Raw genomic sequence first — 22,424 nt, 5'->3', positions numbered from 1 at the left:
AAACTGAGGCACCCACACAGTATTCAGAGAAAACATTACGAACATTCCCACTTTGTCACACTGGAGGAGGGGCAGCTCAGTGCAGAGAGAGACGAAGAAAATGGGCTAGAACCAGGGAGAAGGTAGGTACCTGCTCTATGTGGGCAGGGGTGGGGGGGGATCCTGTTTACCCCCTCCCCAGCCCTGCTGCGCTTGCAGTTTACCCCTGGCCCCTCCCTTGCTCCAGGGACCAACCCTAGCTCCCGCCCCACTGTGCTTTTGCCCCCGGCCCCTTTTTACAATCATTCCCCGGGGGGCCCACAAATAGGTTTGGAGCCAGGCCCACAAAAAGTTAATCCGGCCCTGGTCACAACAAATACACCTTTAACCTTTTGTATTAATGTCATTTGTCTATTATTGTCTCTTATCTATTTAAATTGTAAGCTTTCTGGGCAAGGACCTTCTTCCTGTGTGTTTTTGCAGCACCCAGCACAGTGTGCACCCACTCTTGAAAGAGGTTCTTCATGCGCTTCCACAATTAAAATAAGTGTGTGCTTATAACAAAAATTATTGAGGTAGGAAATTGTGACTTTTCTTCTTGGACTAATGGCAATACTCCTGTGACTAACATTTTATCACAGTCAAAAGTTTTATTCGCTGTGTTCTTTCCTTTTTGTTTCTTACTGACGACATCTGCCTAGAAACATGTATTTTCTCGACCTAATTTTGTTGCACTCATTTTTCCATAAGGCCTTGGGTATATAAATATTTTCACCATTCTCTTGTCTCCTTCCCACCTTTGTTACAGTCACATGGGGTGTTTTGTCCTCAGTGGAGTAACAGTACAAGCAGATACAGACAGACAAACACACACATGCACCTTACACTTACTATTTGCTGTACCAAGAAGTCCTTCCAACCTGAATAAAATCCTGAATGTTGGTTCTGAATATGAAAAATAAATTTGAGCATAAATCTTTTCAGTTATTAACCATCAGCTTCAAATGCCTTTATTTAATATTTTGAAAACAAGTGGTGGGATAAGATTGGTGATGGATTAGCTGTTTGAAGAAGAGAAGAGAGTACTACTATACTGACAAATATCTATGTATTAATTACAAGAAAGCCACATTCTAAAAATAGAATGGAACCTGAACCTAGCACACCATCATTCTAAAATATAACAGCTTAGACTATTGTATAGAACAGAAAATGAATGAAAAACAAAATAGGAAAGACTAGTCATAATATTATAGGTGGGGTTTTTAAGAACATCTAGAGAAGTTGTGCGCCCAACTCCCCTTAACTTTTAATAGCAGTTGAGTGCCTGGCTCCCTTTTGTCCCACCCCAGGCCTGAATACTTCACACAATTACATTTTCTACCATTTCAGTAATAATTTCAAAAGTGACATTCTTTGGCATCAGAGTCTCCTCAGCTTTCAAGGCAGATCATGTTATTTACTGTAAAGCTCTCTGCTTCATCAAACTTCATTTTTATTTTAAAACAAAGCCATTCCCATGAAGTTCAAAACACACATAGGCAGCCCGTTTATGGAAAACATTATAGGAAGAAATGCATGATGTGTGTATAGTATCAGAGGGGTAGCCGTGTTAGTCTGAATCTGTAAAAAGCAACAGAGGGTCCTGTGGCACCTTTAAGACTAACAGAAGTATTGGGAGCATAAGCTTTCGTGGGTAAGAACCGAAGTGAGGTTCTTACCCACGAAAGCTTATGCTCCCAATACTTCTGTTAGTCTTAAAGGTGCCACAGGACCCTCTGTTGCTTTTTACATGATGTGTGTATAGTAATTTTAAGATGCATTTTTTCATTTATAATTGAGTGGACTTGTTGTGGGTTAATGTTATGTATCTGTGGCCCAGAGATCAAAATCAACATCAGCAACAAACTGATGTATTTAATCCTATTATTTCAAAGGGACTGGACATTTATAGAGTTCAAAAAGAACATGGGGCTAGAAGGATCAATGGTAAGGCTGCTACTTCAAAGTGCATGGCTTGAATTAATATTTTTAATCATAACATATGTCTGAGACTCAGTCTCTGAGCCTCTCATGCTATATGTGGAATAGACAAACCATGTCACTGGGCAGAAATAAATTACCACCACACAAAAGAATCTTTATATAAAACAGGAAGCCCCCAACTATCTTCAGGTTCAGGGAGATAGAGTAGTACTTCTTAAACCGTGTCTTCAAAAATAGTAGCATCCAGAGAGGAAAACTGGGACATGATTCTGCAGTCCTTATAGAGGAAAAACTCCCCCTTTGAACTCAGTGCAAGTTTTGCTGTACTTTTGACTGTAATATTATGACCTGTGATTCTCTTTCCTTAGGCCTGGTCTACACTACCCGCCTGAATCGGCGGGTAGAAATCGACCTCTCGGGGATCGATTTATCGCGTCCCGTCAGGACGTGACAATCGATCCCCGAATCGACGCTCTTACTCCACCAGCGAAGGTGGGAGTAAGAGCCGTCGACGGGAAGCCGCGGAGGTCGATTTTGCCGCCGTCCTCACAGCGGGGTAAGTCGGCTGCGATACGTCGAATTCAGCTACGCTATTCGCGTAGCTGAATTTGCGTATCTTAAATCGACCCCCCCCCCGTAGTGTAGATGTAGCCTTAGTTTCTTTTGCCATTTTAGCTTTACAGTTATATTTCTGATAATGTCTTTCTAGTTTCCTTGTTTTCACTCAGTGTTTCCTTCACTTATTTTATAGTTCTTCACCCTCTGACTCATTCAATAGTTTTTCTTTCTACTTTTTCCCTTCAGTTTTTCTTTCTGTGCAGTTCTATTTCTGCCAAGAATCTGAACCAGAGCTGAAGTGAACATTATACATTTTCATCTCCAAACCTGAGTAAGAGATTGAATGTACAATTACTGTGAAATTCTGCTCTGGAACCCACTCCATAGAACTCTTGTTCAGCTCTCTTAGCCATTGTTCAGCTCTCTTGTGGCACAACCGGCATAACTAGTGTTAAATACTCTCTCAACCTGGAAAACTTTCACTGATATCAAAGGGTGTTTGACAGATGAATCAAGTACAGCATATGCAATAGAGATCTGGAGTGCAGATACAAGATCCACAGAGCAGGTTAGAGATAAAATTGTACCTGCTAAATGTAGCATAACCAACATAGAGAAATCTGGGGGAGGATTTCAAAATAAAATCTGACATTCAGTGCATTCCTAAGCCAAAAATTTACTCTTCAGGACTTGTATGAGTTCCAGGGATAAGTCAGCACTAATAAGGGCAATAAGGGGTTGATCCAACTCCCATTTTCAAGAGGTAGCAGCCACAGAGAATCTGAGACTGAAAAGAAGGAAGAAATGCTGACAAGTCCTATTTGTGTTTCAGAAGTTATTTAAAATGAATTACTATTTAATAAATCAAGGGGCAATATTTTCAAATTTACAATAGCAGTAATTGCTTCAAACTCTGTCTCCGGTAACTTGGCTTTCCTGGGGATCAGGGATGGATGACTCCAGTGCAAACCTGCTGATGCAACTCAATGCCGTCTAATAGCAGCAAAGCTGGTACCCAGAGGACGTGCCACAGAGGGGCAGTGAAGAGAGCATGTGATGGAAGTGACATTTCTTCCCTCCTCCCCTCCATGCATTGGCCCTATTCCATAGGATCAGGCTCTCCTCCATCAGCATATGAAGAGAGAAGCATGGAGCCTGCACTGAACACTCACTGCTCAGGGAATTTTTTGCCACTCCTTCCACTCACCACTATGGCTCAGATGTAAGTTGGAACCATGAAGACTTAGCTCTCTTTGCTCCATGCAGAGTTGAGGGGTCTCTTCTGGTAGCGCTGTTCGCCTAGTATGGGACCGGTTAGCTGCTTTAATGCGGTGCCTCAGCCTCACTGGCTGCCCAAGACTCAGAGCATCATCAAAATAGGAATTTGTCATTAGTTGGAAGATCCCAGGCCCCTCATCACTCTCACTTGTGTTCCCTTCAGCTTCCTCATCTGCCCTAACACTATCGCCTCCTCTGACCTGCTCTGTTCACAACAGCACCACAACCCCAGCCCCTCTGCTTTTCAACATGGAGAGCTCTTTATGACACCGTCAGCGAGACTTGGAATGAGATTTCCACCAGCCATTCTCTGTCTTCCTTCTTGCTTCATCTGTCGCAGACCCTCTGCAGAGCCTCATGACCCATGAGGATGAACGGCAACATGTGTAATTTCATACACACCCAGAAACAACATATTGAACTGTGTCACATTGGCCTGCTCACTTTCAGTCTCCACTGGAGATTGGTTACCATGAATTAAACTATTACTGTTGATATTGCCTATCTTATAACATAGTAACAATGCACAGATATTCTGAGGAAATAGTTGACATTTCAGAAATAGCCCAGTGAGATGACTGGTTCTCCCCTCTATATTGAAATAAGCATTCTTGAAAGCTACCAAGCCATGAGTACCTTTCTCTCATTTTTCACTGAAGCAAAGGAGTAACTGTTAAAGACCATATGTGAAAACTATTCCAACACGTTAAGAAAACAAACTTTATTGAATGGAAATATGATTTCTCCAAGTTTGCCCAGAGTTCCTAAAAATACAACCCTTTTCAGATTGGTTTAGGAATAATTTGCAGCACGGTTTCCTCCCAGCAGAAGAAAAAGTCTTGGGTCTTTCAGAAGTAAATAGTCAGATCCTCAGCTGTCTATTGAAATCAAGCTATGACAATTTACACCAGCTGAGGGCTTGCCCCAGAGGCTCTATATCAACTCAGTGGGAAGAAATTCAGATTACTGCAAATAGGAGTTGCAACTGGGGATTTGAAGAGGAGGAGGGAAGATGAGAAATACAGTGAAAAATCTGTTTATATATTGCATATACGGGAGCAGTGGCAGAGGAGCCAACAAGCAGAGCTGAAAACAGGGGAATCTGAATGATAGTATGTCCGGGAAGTTTGGGGAGGGTGTGTGTGGTGTTCTGTTTGGGTTTTGGGGGGAGGTGAGTTGGTTTTTTTGGACAGAAGCTTAGGAGGGAAGGCTAGAACAGCTACTGAAGCAGCAGTGGTAAGGATCCAAGGAATGGAAGAGACAAGGGAGATGGCTGGGATGTGGAAGTTATGGGATATACATTATCCTGGAGGGGGTACCTGAAAGATGCTTTTTTGTATGAAGTGCTGCCTGATAGAAGAGGTTTGGAGATGCAGCTAGAAAATATGATTGAGTTTCGAAGGAGATTTGAGCAGATGATGGAAGGAAGGAGAGAGGAGGTTGAATGGAAAACTCAAGACTTGCAGATGCAAACTGGACCAGAGAACGGTGAGGATAGACTGCTAGAAGAAGAAAGTAGCCAGTGGAAGCATGTGACAGTGAGAACCAGGCAGAGGAAAAGACTGGCTAGCGAAGGAGAAACAGAGCTGAGGAACAGGTTTGCCGAGTTGTAAAATGAAGGGGAGAGGCAGGCAGTAACAGAAAGGCAAGGAAGAAGAAACGAGTAGTTAGTCCTACAAGAAAAGAAGAGACAACGGAGATAGCCAAAGTTTGGAGATCCAGAAGGATAGAGGATGACTTGCAGAAGATTGCAAGTGTGAACAGAAGACAAGAAGACTTGCAACCAGAAAGATTAGAAGGAGGAAGGCTGGAGAAGTGCACCAACACCAGGAAGAGGCAGGTCTACATGATTGACGACTCCCTACTAAGAAGAACAGACCGGCCTGTCAACAGAGCTGATCTGGAGCTGATCTGGAGAACAGAAGGGTGTATGTGCTGTCTGCAGGGAGCTAGGATACAGGATGTGGACCTGAGAATAAAGAGGATCCTAATGGAGCAGGAAAGAATCCACTGATTGTCTTTCATGTGTGAACAAATGATACTGCTAGATTCTCGCTGGAATGCATCAAGGAAGACTATTTCTAGCTAGGGAAGATGCTTAAAGAAATGGAGGCTCCGGTGATCTTTGGTGGGATTCTACCCATCTCTAAAGAAGGGGAGTGAAAGGGGAGACAAGACGATGATGATGAACAGCTGGCTCAGGCAGTGGTGCTATTCGGAGGACTTGGGATGTTTGATCACTGGAAAGCATTCAAGAAAAGAGGACTATTCTCATGGGATGGACTCCACCTGAGTAAGGAGGGAAACAGACTTGTGGGATGGAGACTGGCACAACTGATTAAAAGAGCTTTAAACTAGGAATTCAGGGGAGGAGGTCAGAGAGGAATTTCCCCCCATGCCAGACTGGCAGAGACCCTAGGGGTTTTTCACCTTCCTCTGCAGCGTGGGCCATGGGTCACTTGCTGGTTTGAACTAGAGTAAATGGTGGATTCTCTGTAACTTTAAGTGTTTAATATCAAGATTTGAGGACTTCAGTAACACAGCCAGAAGTTAGGGGTCTATTACAGTATTGGGTGGGTGAGGTTCTGTGGCCTGTGATGTGCAGAAGGTTAAACTAGATGATCATGATGGTCCCTTCTGTCTTAAAGTCTATGAATCTGTATTCCAAATCTGTTCGGGGAATGTTAAACATCTGAAACCTCCCACATGAGGATGAAATGTCAGAAATATTTAAATATTGCTTGACCGTTTTAATCTTATTTGACTAAAATGTAAGGTTTGCATGATTCCATATTACTCTCTGAGCATTAACGCCAAAAATAGCAGTTTTCTTAAATGGATCCTGGGATTTGCTGAATTTTTATTAAAATCTGATAGCACAAAACTTTCCAGAATATAGCAGCAGTTCATGGGATCAGCCAGAAACTAAGCAGTTTTCAAACTTTGCAGCGTTGCGTTTTTATTTCCACAGGCCTTTCAATTAAAGCTATTTCATGGTTCTAGCGGGGGGAAATGAGAATGGCATATAACTACCCACCACCCGCCCCCTTTTTCAACCTTTGTTCTGTTTGCCTTTTCAACCAAAGTGGAGAAAATTGCCAATATGACTGTCAACTTCAAGAACTGGGAAATTGCTACAATACACATACCACTGAGAAAACCCAAACTAATACAATTCGATGTAAAGTTACATATAAGTTATATAAAATGTTTACAATCAATGGCATGGAAATTAATGCTACTTATACTTTCAGGACTAAGTTCTGTTTTTCCCACACAAGTGTTCCAGCCCATGGGAAAGAACCACTTTCCCAACCCCTCACAACACAACCAGGAATGAACCAGTCGGAATACTGCCTGTAGTAGTCCCTGAGTGTATCAAGAGACAGGCTAGTGCGCCCTATGGCACTTCATGCTTCATCAGGAGTGTGGCCAGTGAGGCCAAGGAAATGGCCAGGACTCTGGCCCTTGTGTACCTCTTGATGCCCAAAGGCAGACGTGGTAGGGAGCACACATTGCACCTCTCAAGAAGGGGTGCTGTTCATCATGCTCACCCAGGGCACCTGAGGAATTCTTCCTACAGCTAAATCAGACTGAATACTTTGAACCTCCTCCGCTCAGCTGCTACAGTTCTGCACCTTAATTAATCCGTATTGTAAGCCAGTTACTTCTAACATTTTTAGAAGACTTTCATCAGATCTGTGCAGAAAAATGCATTTGCAATTGAATGTCTACATTTGCGCGATGGACTCTACCAGTTGGGTGACTGCATCCGCAGATGGCTATTTAAGCACCAAAAGCACCATCAGCAGCAGAGATGTCTGTCGGATTAACTTGATATGCAAATGTAAGTTTCCCTTAAAGGCCTATGTGAGAAATTGGTTCCTCATAGTATACTGCTGCAGTTCTGATCACCAGAAGTATTTGGCCTGAGCCCCTCTGATTTAAAGGAAAGGGAGCTTCTGGCAGAGCTTTTCTCTGTGAGGGCTTCTTGATACTGGAAATCCTCCTCCTCACAAGTACAAAATAGCTGGTGTCTTTTAAACTTCAGAATATGCTGCAAGGCTCATCTCTGATGTCAGATTTATGGGGAAAAGAGGAGAGGCCTGGAGGTCAAAATGTTTGGGGAGGAAAGTGGATATTTAAGTTCTTTATTAAGTTATTTTATTAATTAGTTATTTTATAGTTATTAGTTACTCTGCCGGTACGAGAGCTGCTTAATTTGCATATGTATTATTAGTCCAAATAAATAAATTGTACATGGACCTCTTGCTTCCCTTTTTAAGGACTGCTCATTGCTGTTACATCAGAATGACCATGTCTTCGAAGCACGGCTGCTTTGCATTTCGTAAGTCATGCAAATATTGATTTAAAAAAATGAAGCGTTTGCATTTTGAAAATTATCTGGATATTTAATTCCTGCCTAGATGGAGATTCTTGATAGACAGATTTCAGATCCTGGCCTGGCCCTCTTGCCAGGCTAACCAATGCCATACAGAAATCAGGTTATAGTGCAGCTCCCTGCAAATTCTACAAACTATTTTATAATTAATATAGGCCTTATCCACACTACCCAGGGAACCTGGGGTAGGCCCTGATTTAAGCACATGTTTAGATGCTTTGCTGAATCAGGGTCATTGTGCCTTTCTTGCAAGAAAAATGTTTAAATATGGTTCTCTAGAAAGATGCTAACTTGGTTTGAAATTTCATTGTAGAAGACAGAGTCTGAGCGGCTAAATTTATCCCATGTGTTGGGGTGAGAAGTGGACCATTCCCAAGTTTATATGAGACTAAAGCAGACCTTTCTCACTGCAGACTAAGGCTATGCTGAAGGTCAGGCAGACACCTCTGGTCAGGACACTCTCGCGACAGAGAAGCAATGGGAAAAATAGTGTTAAAAAATCCACACCAAGCAAACTGTACGGTATAGTAAAGTGTAAGTAAAGTTGTACCCTTCCGTAAGCAATATGTTTCTCATTATACAGTCAGTTCTTAGTGTGCACTTAATCAATCATTCTGGGCCAAAGGAGTTTTAGGGGCTCACCTCTCAGGATTTGACACAACTATTAGATTTTAAGCAAATTCTGATTATAATTACTCAGTTGAGGCCACGGCCTAATAAGAAATTCTGCACTAGGCTTTCTCCCCCCGCCCCTTTACTAAATTATTAAAGCAAAGTATCTGTGAGAATATTGGTGATGAGTCCAATCCTCCTTCCATTGAAGTCCAAAGGCAAAACTCCATTGGCTTTAGAGGGAGCAGGCCTGGACCTCAATTTCCCTGCTTTGCAAAATCATTTTTTAAATGTAAAACTACAAGAATATCTAGTTTAAGTTGCAAAATGGCCCCAGGAATATTCTTGAAGTGAACTGCAACATCCCACATGCCAATAGCATCATTCTGTGGTTTTGTCATTTACTTTGTAGTGAGTGCTGTGTTAAAAAAAAATCACAATAAAGACACATATCAAGAAAATAGTATGGGTACAACTCAGACTAGCTTTGTGGAAATCAAAATCACGACAAATTTCCCCCGGAAAAGGAATGAGAATTAGGAATGTCAGGGGAGGGGGAGCCAATGGGTTTGGTGTGGTAGAAGAGAAGGGGTGTGTGATTCCGCTGTCCCATTAAAAAATAATTATCAATAAAACAAAGCAGTGATGTGACCATTCATTGCTAGTGTCCCTCTGCAAGCACAAAGCCTCCAAAAAGTCAACCAGGGCCTAAGCCAATAGAAGTTTTTCTGCCCGTCTAACTTGGAAAGCTAATTAAATACTTGGCCAAAGCTCTTTTATCATCTAAAGGGCAGCATGTGGCACACATATTTCATTCCAATAGCTCAGCTACAGCCAGTATACATTATAGCTTAGAATTATAAACATTACATTAATTTGCAGCAAGTCAGAAATACCATTAAAAGATTGCTGGCACTGCAGTTGCTGTGAGTAGATGAGGGTGATGTAGGGAAATAAAACTAGTGGAAAGAGAGGAAAGCAAGTAAAATGCTACCTCAAGAGAGACCCATAAATAACATCTCATACAGCCCAAATCTGATCACCTTCAGGGCTCATGTTCAGGCTCATCTTTTTACCCAGGCATTTGAAAATGGGAACTGGGTTGGGAATTGTAACTCTAGGGATCAGGGATTGTTCAAATAGGATTTGTAGTGGGTTATCTTAAACTGCTGCACTTAGGATAAGAAGTAATTCTTAGCTCTTCTTCAGCTCTTTTCATCCATAGATCTCAAAGTAATTTGCAAAGGAAGCCAACATCATTATCCCCATTTTACAGATTGGGAAATTAAGCTACAGAGAAGCAAAGTGACTTGCCCAAGGTCATCCAACTGGTCAGTGGCAGGGCTGGGAATCTTCTGAGTCCCAGTCCAGTGCTCTATGCACTAGGTCACATTGCCTGTGTTTTTAAGGTATGTTAAAGGTCCCAAGAGCACATGGTTAGGCAACCCTTTTAGCATTTCTATGAATCAAACAACATTTAAGAAGTAGGTTTTATTCCTAAGAGCAGTGTAAGGCTCACTCATTTTATGCAGTGGGTATTTTGCCTGCATGAGGACTGCAGGATCAGGCTCTTTGTAGATTTTGTTTAAAAAAAAGTGAGAGAGAGATGTTACTGATACGTTTCATCTCAGGCATGGAGCAGAGAACTGTACAAGTTCACGGGGAGGATGCACCTGCAGCAACAAGATTGTGAATCCCTTACTGTACATGGGAGAAGTCTTCTTAACACACGTACACACCGATACTATTCAAAACAAAGCACTTCAGTTGTTTTTCTACAAACCTATGTGTCATCCATAGGGAAGGGCTGCAGCGCCATGAACAGTAGCTCCCAGCGGGAAGTTTATGGGGTTTATATTCATCCTGGCAATTTTTCTTTACGTTGAACAACTTACCCTTCTTGGAGTGTGTCCATCGTTACTGAAATATTAGCAACTTGAACTGCACACAAGGGTAGAGAACAAACATTTCTAATGTGCTTTGGATCCAAATTCTTCTCTCCCCGGGAGGTTTCTGAGGACCCCCCCCCCCCACACACACACACTATTTTTAAGTTAATATGTTTCTGTTATAAGGGTTGAAATATGAAACTAGTCTTGACAGTAGAGAAATCATTTCCTGGGCATGTTGGAATTAATGGTTTCCCCTTTATTTAACATGCGGCCATTGGAAGGGTTCTCTGTATGGTTCCCTAAGTGTGCATTGAGACAATCTGCTTCTTTGGCTTCCAACTACACAAGGGGGGTTTTGAATTTCAGTTGCTTCACCTTTCCTCCCTCCACTCTCCCCCCGACTAAGGGGGTAAAAAAAGCAGAAAGGACTATGACTACATGGACAGAGGCACCCATTATACACACATGCTCCTCAGAACACAAGGCACCTTATCCATCAAGTACCTAGAAAGAGAGACAATGTAAATCAATCCATTGTTTAGAGAAGAGTGAAACAGCTGTCAGAAGAGCCAGTGCAAACAGATTCTCATACTAATTCTAACCAAGTTCTTCATTCTCCCAGCCAGGTGAGGAGAAAATCAGTGAAGGGTTTGTGCTTGAATTGCTCTCAGCCTTTCTTTCTGCAAGCTGAGCTCACTGGGCTTTAAACAAAGCTCCATTACTAACAAACATCACGGGGTTAAAAAAGCAAAAGTGTGGGGAGGGGGAGCCATTTTCGGAAGAGGGCCAACAAAGACAGTGTGGCTAGGAAGGGGGAGCGAAAAAAAAATCTACATCCTTGGAAGAAAAAGTGTTGAATGCCAGCTGCACAGAGCCTAAAAGAACCAGTGTTTCTGATGCTTTTGTCTCCTTATATGGTAAAATGATACAGAGGGGTTTCACTAGGCTGTGAAGGCAGCAGCCTGTTTCCACACAATACTGGCTGCAGAGAAGAAATCAGAAGATCTGCCCTTCACAGGCTGTAGAAATCCCTGGTTCGCTGTGCAGCGCTACTCTACAAGTAGGGCCAGGTGCTCTCCTTACATATTTGTTAATGGATGTGACTCCCTGTCCTGCCTGGTCCAGGGAGAAACATTGACTGCCCGCTACTGCTCTGTAAGTAGATATCCCTTTTCCCCCCCGCACAGTACCACTGACTATACCTTAGGAGTTATTGATTTAAATAACAAAGCGTGCAGAGTGAGAGATGTTTGATCCTAAAAAGTGTTTTGTGTTGGATAAGGATAAGAGGAGGGGGAGATATTTAATCCCCCCTAAAAAACACAGCTAGGGCTGTGAAGAGGATCGGAAGAAGGGTTTTTCATAAAAGCAGATCTTTCTGTATGTCCCTCTGTAAGTGATATCTTAAGCAAGGTGATGAGGCATTGAGCCATTTCATTGTGTTACTATTTTTACTACTCTACAGGCTATTGTATGTTTATCTGATCCACAGGAGAAGTCGTAAAAGTAGGAGCTCAGGTTTGGGGTTTTTTTGTTTAAAAAACACCTCCATTAATATTTCCTAGCCCAACAAAAGAGCTGATTATTTTTGCACTGTAGCAGTAGCTGATACACATACAACAAAGGTAGCTTCCTATTTGCTATTCCACACCAGGGACAAAATGTACACAGGAAAAGGGTGTACTTTTTTATTTGGTGAGATTTAACTGGAATGAAAAGCAATAAATAGCTCTGATTTTTTTCCTTTTGCCAATGTGTGTGTGTGTGAAACCACAATCACGGAGGTGGATTATCATGGACTTTTCTGTATGCATAATAGAGGAAAGATCATTTCAATAAATAATGCTAACTTTCATTTTTCTGCTTTCATTATTTTTCTAATCCCTTCCCCCATCCCCACCCTCAAACCAAGAGGTAATATTTGGGTTTTGATACATTGTTCACAAGACAGCATCCTATTTCCATGTACTTTCATACCCAGTCACAATTACAAAAGAGGGAAACCAATAATAGAAATATACACAATAAATGTCATTTTGTTGTTCATCAACTGCTATCTAGAGGTATGTTGATTAAGAGGATTGATTACAAATAATGTGTTATAACTAGTAAATTTGGATTAAGTAATGATAATGTGACAAAATCTTCCCTTGGATATGCATATGCAGTTCCCATTGACTTCAACTGGAGTTGGCTTAGGCATATCAAAGGAAGAATAAGGACCATCGAATAGCTTATTGCATCCAATTGGTAGGGAATTTTGTAATTAAGTTTGCAGTTAAATTTCTATTATGATCCCTTATTTTCATTTGTTTCTACATTTCAGAAGCTCTCTCCTTTGGGGCTAACATCTTTGATTTATTTTTCCTTAGCCAAATGATGACTTTTTGGTTCCTGAAAGTTTGAGAAAAATTGATTCAGCCATTTGGATTTGAAACCCCCATCGGCACCCACTCTCCCCCACCCCACACACACGCACACACTCACTTTTCTCACTGTATAAAAATTATCATGTTTCCCTGTCCCAGGCAGATAACTGAAAAAGGGTGGGCTTTGAAAGTTGACTTGTAAGTAGAGCTCATTTTAGAGTTCTGTATAGCCTTGACCAAGTTTGAAAAACAATTAGCTGGATACTAATAAAATTATAAATGATTGGGGGGGGGGTGGAATTGCTGTTGAGCAGGTGTCATAGTGGAGAAAAAAGTGGGAGTACTTTACCATAATCCCACAACATCTGGATGTTTTATACTAAAGTTATTATCAGTGAAACAGCTAACAACGTTAGTATTTACATTGTTATCATTAGGTTGAGAATTAACACTTCATTGAGATGAATAGGGCAGCTCAGATGATTCAGCTGTTGCTGAACATTCAAATCGTCCAAGGTCACTAATGGGCTTGCATATTTTAGCAACCATAGGACTAGATTTTTTGTTTAAATGTAGACTTACATTCTGCAGAACGTGATGTGGTCACCAGACAATTAGCAGTGTTCATGCCACCATATACAAACTCAGTCCCACCACTGCTATGATTTTTTTAGTTGATTATCACTGCTTGCTACTTATACTCTAGTAGAATGTACATAGATGCAGTTCCCAAAACACAGTTCCTGTCCTGAAGACAGGGTCAGGCAATCAGGGTGACTGTCTTGGATGCCAACATTTGGAGGTGCCAAATCCCCATTTGGGGGGCGGGTACAGAGAGGGTGCGACAGTTCTGCTTGGGTTTTTTGTTTGTTTGTTTGTTTGGGGAGGGGGGCTTTTTTTTTTTTGGTGCTTGCAGCACCTTTCGGGTGAGTGGGAAGCACTGAACACATTTTCTACCTCTGGGGGCAGCAGGAGACCTAGGTTAGCTCTGACTGAAGAGTTTACAGCCAGGACGCTATCAAGGATACTGGACCTAGACAGGGCCCGTGCTCTCTTGCTTTCCAGCCTCCTAACGAGGGTGTTATGATTTCTAAGAGAGCTTAATGAAGCCTGGTCCCTTTTCTGAAATCAGCATGCACATTTCCCCCACCCACAGAGTCAGGCATACAAGCACAGGGACTGCGGCTGGAACAGTTTATATGAGGACGATTTTAAATGGCTCATAGAAACTTGCATGACACTGTCCTAAAAAAAACAAAAAACAACAAAAAAACCCCACTAGGTTTGAACATCAGGAGCCGGAGAAAATCAGGATTATGACTGAAGTTATAGCTCTTGCAATTATAAGACCTTATGACAAATTTTGTTGCATTCTGTAAAGTCAAGCTTTAATTTCAGAAAAAAATTAAGATCCAGTTTCAAAACCCAGACCCACATGAGTAAGTCCATTTGGCTCAATTCTCCACTAAACAAGCTGAACCTTGTGTAGTCATTTACTCCTGTGTAAGCTGGGTGTGAAACACTATCGTATTCGAAGGACAGCATGTTATCTCCCGCTCACGCTGATGTAAATACCTACACCAGGTGGAAGGTGGTAGGCTTTGAAGTTCAACTGGGACCATTTAAGAAAAGGTCCTTTCTTTTTCTTCCCTGCAAATGAGCCATAAAGCTGCCTTAATAGCAGCTGGGGATTCCCCCATTCTGGGGGGAGGTCAGCTCAATGCCCCCAGCGTAAGGTCAGCTCCATGCCATTCCTCCAACACCCAGAGGCTGGTTACAAGCTCATGTAGGTTAGAGCAGGCATGAGGCTGTTTCACCTAATGCTGGGGAATAAACTGGTCCCGGGTAGCTTTAGAGAATGGGTGGAAGATAGAAAGGTGGCAGCTCAATCAGCCCTAAGGACTGGGGACCTTATTTACATTTTTTGCCTGATTAATTTTAATTGTGCAATTTTAATGTTGCATTTACATATACTTAGTTATTTGTGATGCAATTTTACCCCCAAGATAGTAGGATATTGGCAGCCTCTGGGGAATAAATCAGAGGTATACCAACAGCCACAGAGAAATCAGAATATCAAAAATATTGAGCTATGTATGTGAGTAAGTATATAGAAAAAGGGTTGATCAGGAAACACTGATTCCTTCAAAGCTGAATATTCAAGTACCCCTGTCAGGAAGATAAAAAGTTATGGTTCTTATTTCATTGTTAATTTGCACGTGCCCCTCTCTATAGAACAGTTTATCATAATAATTAGGCTGCTAAGTAGTAACATATACACCAATACATAGTACAAGCAACTTGAGTGAGTTTAACACTGCAATAAGAACGTAAACTTCTTCATTTCAGGGCGTATGTGAATTTGCAGCATTAATGCTGCATCACCATGAATGGAACAAGTCACTCTCTCTCTCTCTTTTTTAGTACAGTTTTTCATCTCATCCCAAAGGCTTCTTCGTTATGTGTTTAATTCTTAAACATTTTTGTTCAGCAGAATAGATGATCCATTATTTTCAAAGCCTTATAATTTTGAAAGCAGATAAAAATTCCTTGAGGGGTTAAATGGATTGTAACTTTTTAAAATAACTTGCATTGAGATAAAAAACCCATACAAAGGCTCAACTGGGATCTAGACATCCAGCAGAAATGTCATTAGACTTATAGCCTAGATCTTAGGAGGCTGGGTTCAAAGACCCTGGTCTGATAGACATCTGATGTGACCATGGGCAAGTTACTAATAGTCTCAACACCCTATGAAGTAGAGAAGTACTATTATCCCCATTTTACAGGTGGGGAACTGAGGCACAGAGAGTAACTACATTAACAATTGTGAGGTGCTCAGATATTGTGATATTGGGGGGCTATATAAATACTTTGATATATAGATAGATCATTGTTATTTAATGTTTGTGTAAAGTACCAAACTGAGAAACCCTTCTATTTATCTGTAGGAGAGTTAGAGTGATGCACCCTTCCACGCTTTTCTGGAAGAGATGCAGTATGGACTATTTGGGCCATTGTCATGGTGCTGCTGTATGGATTGTTTTATGCAGGATTTCTGTACAATGGGAGAGGCGGGAATTTTCACTGTATAGCATCACATGATGTTCTCCCATTGCCTGGTTATATCTTTGTGGCTGGCTGTTCTGGGCATTGTACTGGCTGTGTGCAAATCAATCAAAGAAATTAACTCTTTTCTGGCTGGATCTACATCTGTTGGTGAGAAAGTAGCTTAGTCTCTGTGACCGTTCAGTCCTGGGCTGATGTACTGTATTATATATGCCACAGATGATAGCTTTATTAACTTTGCACCATTTTTCTCCCATTAACTGTTTAAAAATGCTACCATTAGGAAGTTGAGTTTCTATGTTTGTAATGGTGAGCATTTGATACCCCTGCCTTAAACAGATCACAGCCTTATGCCTTACTATTTATTCTGAAAGGGAACGAAGGCAGACATCAACAGCAAGAGGTATTGAATTAGTGAATTAGCCAGAGGCTTTTAGCTTTAATTGTGAATTTCCTTGCTGTTATAGATTTAAGAATCACACGGAAGGTTATTTAAATAGGTTTATTTTGTAGTGAAAATGTACACAGGCATATGTAAATACATATGTACTCCAGTCATTTCAATGACAATTTCAGTTAATCACAATGTAAGGTGTGCTGGGTATGCTGTTGAACTGTCAGTGCTCATATCTACCGTGCCTTCTGTACTTACACTGCCACTGGCACTTACTTTACAACTGTTGGAATTACTTTCTAAATTGGGGAAGATGCTGTCTGGTTGCGGAACTAGCCACAATTGCTAGAGTGTCCACTTACCCCTACTATTACTGGTGCTCCTCTAGCCAGGCCCAACAGAAACTTTCCCACACAAGAAACAATTTAAGTGCCTTTTAAAAAAGTAATATTAAATAAACTTTCCAGTTCATGATAGAGACTGTGCAATCCAGGTATGAACCTAGGTAGCAGGTATACTTTGCTCATGAGTATACATGCTACTACAGGTTGCTGTCTTAGACCTGAGATCAGATAACAGAATGCCACACAACAGGCAAAAATGTGGTGGGGTTTGTAAGAGGGGGCTGAATGGCTGGAAAGAACTAATTCATGGCTCAGAAGTATAATTACAGATCACCTTTCAAAGAGGTGGGTTTTTTAAATCAATTGGGCGTGTAACCTTTTATTCCATATCATGTGCCAGCAAGGCCTGAAAGGGATTTGTTAATGAAGTTTCTTTACTGCTATTTTTTTAAGCTTAGAAAGAGCAGAAATGTCAAGTTTGGCTTTCCCTAGTTTTGCTGAATGACTTCTGGGAGGTCTTAGGAATGCTTTTTGCAAGCTCCAAACTCTGTTTTGTTCTTGGAAACACACCCCCACCCACGCATGAAGCAAGGAACAAATCTACAATTAAAATAATTGCTTTTTTCTATCAGCACTTACTGGTCAAGATCCCCGTCTGACTACAGTCATGGGGTATGAGGCTGGGCATGTTCTGAAAGAGAGCAACAGCCTATCTTAAGATGCTTTGGTTTCTTAAAGGCACAGTACTGAATTCCCCCACTAAGTCCTTGGGTCCTGCTTAGAGTAAGATCACTGTACCATAGTATTAGGAGGCTTCCCTCCCTTCCCCTTCAAAGAAATGACAAAAGAAAGAAGAGGTGGACAACCAGCCAATTGAGAAAGAAAGTTAGCAGCAAAGTTTACACAAAGAGAGTGGTTAAGCACCCGTTAACAGAGTTAGTACAGCTGCCACTATACAGGATACACGGGTCGCCAAATGGAAGAGATTGTTGAAGTCATGCTTCCCCATGATGAAAGGAAGTGCAGAAGAGAGAGCTTCTGCCCACTCCCCTTTAGGAGTTTCCATTTCAGGGACCTTCAGAAAGATGGGGTGTCTCTATGCTTGGCATGGGGGTGTTGGTATTCAGATCACATGTTAACGTCAAAGTATCCTTGAAAAGTTCTTCTGCCACCTGCCTGCCACCCTCACAGCGACCGGCAGGCTGCCCCCCGCGGCTTGCCGCCCCAGGCATGCGCTTGCTGCGCTGCTGCCAGGAGCCGCCCCTGCTCCTGATGTCTATTAGCTCCGTAGAGCAGATTAAATCTGGAAAACTTTAGAGCACTGTATGCCAGGAAAGAGAAGAATCACATGAAAGTGACACTGCCACATACTAGAAACACGGTACAGTTAATTGCCAAAAATGTCACAAAATTAGCCACCTCTGAGACAACACACAGGAGCACATGCAGAGAACTGAGATCTTTAACTAAACATGCGTAGGCCAACGTGTGTTCAACTTCGACATATTTTAGCCATTTGTGGTTCCTCAGACTGAAGACCAGACTAGCCCTCCTGAGAGCCACGTGGGTGCTACCGAAAGCCCTAAAATAGACTTTAAAAAAGCAATGGTGTGCCATGACAAAGCCCAGCAAACACGGAAGTCCAGCTCCTCAGCCCGTGCAAATCGACATAGCTCCATCTGGCCCAGAACATGTTACAGCAAGACAGTCAACACCTCTTCCTGAGAATCAGGCATATCACTCACCATAAGCGAACAGTCCTTGCCCAATGGCTACTTAGAACTCAAATAGGCCCTCAAAGGTGGGTGATCTTACTTCCTTCTCCCCATCAGCCAGCCAGTCCATAGAATCACCCTAGTTTATTGTACAATAGCTATTCCATATTATGCTCCATACATATACCCTTTACACCTTCTTTTCCAACTAATGCTTCTGGCAAATGTTCATTTAGTCTCTTCTTCAAATAAACAAAACAAAACAAAAAGAAATAACATTAGCCTCTGTTGCCTGCATGGAATTATGGTCTCGGTCAGAAAAATTATTAGCTCTTGGAAAATTCACCTGCAGACGATGCAACAAGATGATTGATAACAATTGTGCCCATAACTGCTAAGTTACGGGAAAGTTCATCTCTTGCCAGTAAATCCGTTGTATAGTTCAGACTGGTAGATCATAACTACAAAGGACATCATAAATCTTTACACTTTAGCCTGTGGAACATTAACATAAATAGTTTCCAAATGCTCCATGTCTGCATGGACTATGTCAGTGGAGTTGCCAGACAGAAATCTTCCTTTCTTGAAGGAAGGAAAATAAAAGGTTTGAAAAATCCTACATGCACACAGCGTGGGTTTTGTTGTTGTTGTTGTTGTTGTTTTTTGTTGTTGTTTTTTTCAAGAATCACATGTGTGGGAAGCGTGTGAACACCTCCGAGGAGCACTTAATTTCTAAACAGAGGGTTAGCAGAATCTCATGCTCACAGGAGCACAGACTATGGGTGAAATCCTGGCCCCACTGAAGTCAATGACAAAGCTGCCATTGATTTCAACAGTGCCTGGATTTCATTCCATATCTCAGTATGCCATTACAGCGAGAGTTAAAAGCTTTCAGTCTCTTAATATAATTTGTCTCCTACATTTTATAGTGAGGATATTTCCCCCTTGCTTTTACCGTTGTTTTTCTTTTTAGTGTTTGTCAGTGTGGCAGTGTAAATTTTAGTAACCACTTCTCTTCTAATGAGCTTATTCACGGGAAAAAGGAAAGGAAGCACATTGTAAAGTTAATGTATTAAATTATTCTTTGATTATTGTCTTATAATCACGGACCTGCTTGGCACAGCAGGACCTGGACATATTAACATTCTGGGCATGCTGAAGTGTCCATCTTTTTTTCCAGGCCTATGAAGAAACGGTTGCCTAAGAATTTCTGTATTCCTTTGGAGCTTTATTTATGATGTGGATCATTGTAGAAGTGAGATTTTATGATGGTATAGGCTTGTTTATTACTAGGATTTTGATGAGACTATAATTAACTGTTACAAATTAATAATAATTCTGTTGTTATTTACATTATGGTAGCATAGGCGCCGACTCCATGGGTGCTCCAGGACTGGAGCACCCACAGTAAAAAATTAGTGGATGCTTAGCACTCACCAGCAGCCCTCCCCTCCAGCGCCTACCATCTGCCAGTGGCCCCACTGATCAACTCCTCCCTCTCCCAGTGCCTCCCGCCCACCGCAATCAGCTATTCTGCGGCATGCAGGAGGTGCTGGCGGGGAGGAGGAGGAGTGGGGATGGGACATGGTCGGGGGAGGGGGCGGAACTGGGCAGGAAGGGGCGGGGCAGGGGATTGAGCATCCCTGGGGCCCGGAGGAAGCTGGCGCCTGTGTATGGTAGCACCTGGAGGCTTTGTTGTGTTAGGCACTGAAGAAACACAATAAAAAAGACAGTTCCTGACCCAAAGAGTTTATGCTCTATCCATGATACCAGACAAGAAGAGGGAGTTCTAGGTAAAGAGTGAAGCAATCTGATTGGTTTATTATGGCCTGGTCTATACAAGGAAATTAGGTCGGAATAACTACGTCACTCAGGGGTGTGAAAAAAATCCACACTCCTGAGTGATGCAGTTAAACTGACCTAACCCCTGGTGTAGACAGCGCTAGATCAATGGGACCTAGCTACTGCCTCTCGGGGAGGTGGACCAATGGGAGAACCCCTCCTGTTGGCATAGGTAGCATCTTCACTGAAGTGCTACAGCTGCACCACTGCAGTGTTTTAAGCATAGACAAGCCCTAAATAGCAGTATCATTCACCCACTGTCTAGGCCCCTGTCCCAGCTTAATGCCGGTGCACAGGACAGGTGCCTGTTGAGTTGTGAGCATCTTTTATAAATCTAAAACAAATAAAATGATTTATTTCACCATTCTCACTTCTCATTAGATAGCCCCTATTATGATGATATGTGATATGATATGGCAGAGGTCTAGTGAAGCATTAATGGTTGGAAAAAGTTAGAGAAGTGTTATTCCCACAATAAAAAAAAACCAGGGGTCATCTGATTAAATTAATAGACAGCAGGTTTAATACAAAAAAGAGGATGTACTTTTTTACACAACGCACAGTTAACTTGTGGAACTCCTTACTATGGTATGTTGTGATAGCCAGAAGTATAAGTGGGTTCAAAAAAAGAACTAAATATGTTCATGGAAGATAGATTCATCAATTGCTATTAGCCAAGATGGTCAGGGATGCATGCCCAAACTTGGGACAGCCCTAAATCTCTGAATGCCAGAAGTGGGGAATGGAGGACAGGGATGGGTCACTCCAACTGCCCTGTTCTCTACACTCCCCCTGAAGCTTTGGTACCGGCCATTTTCAGAGACAGGATACTGACCTGGACGGACTATTGGTCTGACCCAGTATGGCAGTTCTTATGAGCTTACTTTTAATTTTTTCCCCCTGCAGAAGAGGCTGCAAGTGTGCCCATAGCACTATAGAATAGAGATGGGATCCAACCAAATCCTCAAATCTAAACATCCCTGAACTTTTAGGAAGTTTTGATCTCGATCCCAACTTCGTGAGTGAATCCTGTCTGAACCAGAACTTGAGTTCTGAACCTAGAGGCCCAAACTTTGGGAGATTTTGCAATTAGCCTTCTTCTCTTTAAACCAGAGGGCTGTGAGCTTGAGAACCTCAGCTGAATACAGCTGCCCTGGAGTCACAGATAAGAAGGATGGTCACTTCAGTTATTAGGACCCAAACCATTTAAGCCTTTATAGACCAAAAGCAGTTTAAATCTTCATCTGGAAACCAACTAGCAAACCGTTCAAGTATGATGCACAGGTAAACAGTCCACATGGGAAACCATTTCATAGGCAGACATTTACCCACTCTGCAGTAATTTTTGAATGGTTTTAAGGTGTAGTTGCGTACAGCTCACAATGCAGCAATTAATTTGCAAAGATGTTGATAATTGTAACAAAGTCCACCTAAAAGGAACTCTCAGCCTTCTAACCAAAGGCAAATAATAAAAACGGCTGCTACCTGCATATCCAGAATGAGTGGTGCGGTTCAATAAGACTCCCAGGTTGTGACCCTGAATAAAACAGTAAGTATTCCTCATGCAGGGAAGCTGACATAATCTCTGCTATTTCTTCCAGTTGCTTTTCCAGTCTATAAGCATTAATTCAATCTTATCTGAACTGAATCTCAGATAGCTAACTCTCCTTTATGTCCAAGTCTCTCATAGACACTGGATAAATCAATCAACTGCATTGGATAGGATCAGAGGAATAGATATGGGAATGGGAGTTATCTACAGACGCGCTCATACCTCCTTTCTAACGCATCTAATGGCCCATAAACAAGCTGAATAGAAATAGCCACTGAAGCCACCCCATGGCTCAGTGCAGGTTAGCAATTGCACAGCACTACTCACTGGGATCTCTCAAAAAGAAGGAATGGAAGCATTCAAGAGTGACCCCGCTAAGCCTATGCCATAGGTGTGTCAACAACGCAGTGGTACAAAATCCCACTGACAGAG

Source organism: Emys orbicularis, chromosome 1 (genome assembly GCF_028017835.1).
Source record: "Emys orbicularis isolate rEmyOrb1 chromosome 1, rEmyOrb1.hap1, whole genome shotgun sequence".
Taxonomy (NCBI): Eukaryota; Metazoa; Chordata; order Testudines; family Emydidae; genus Emys; species Emys orbicularis.
Note: the sequence above shows the minus strand (reverse complement) of the source record.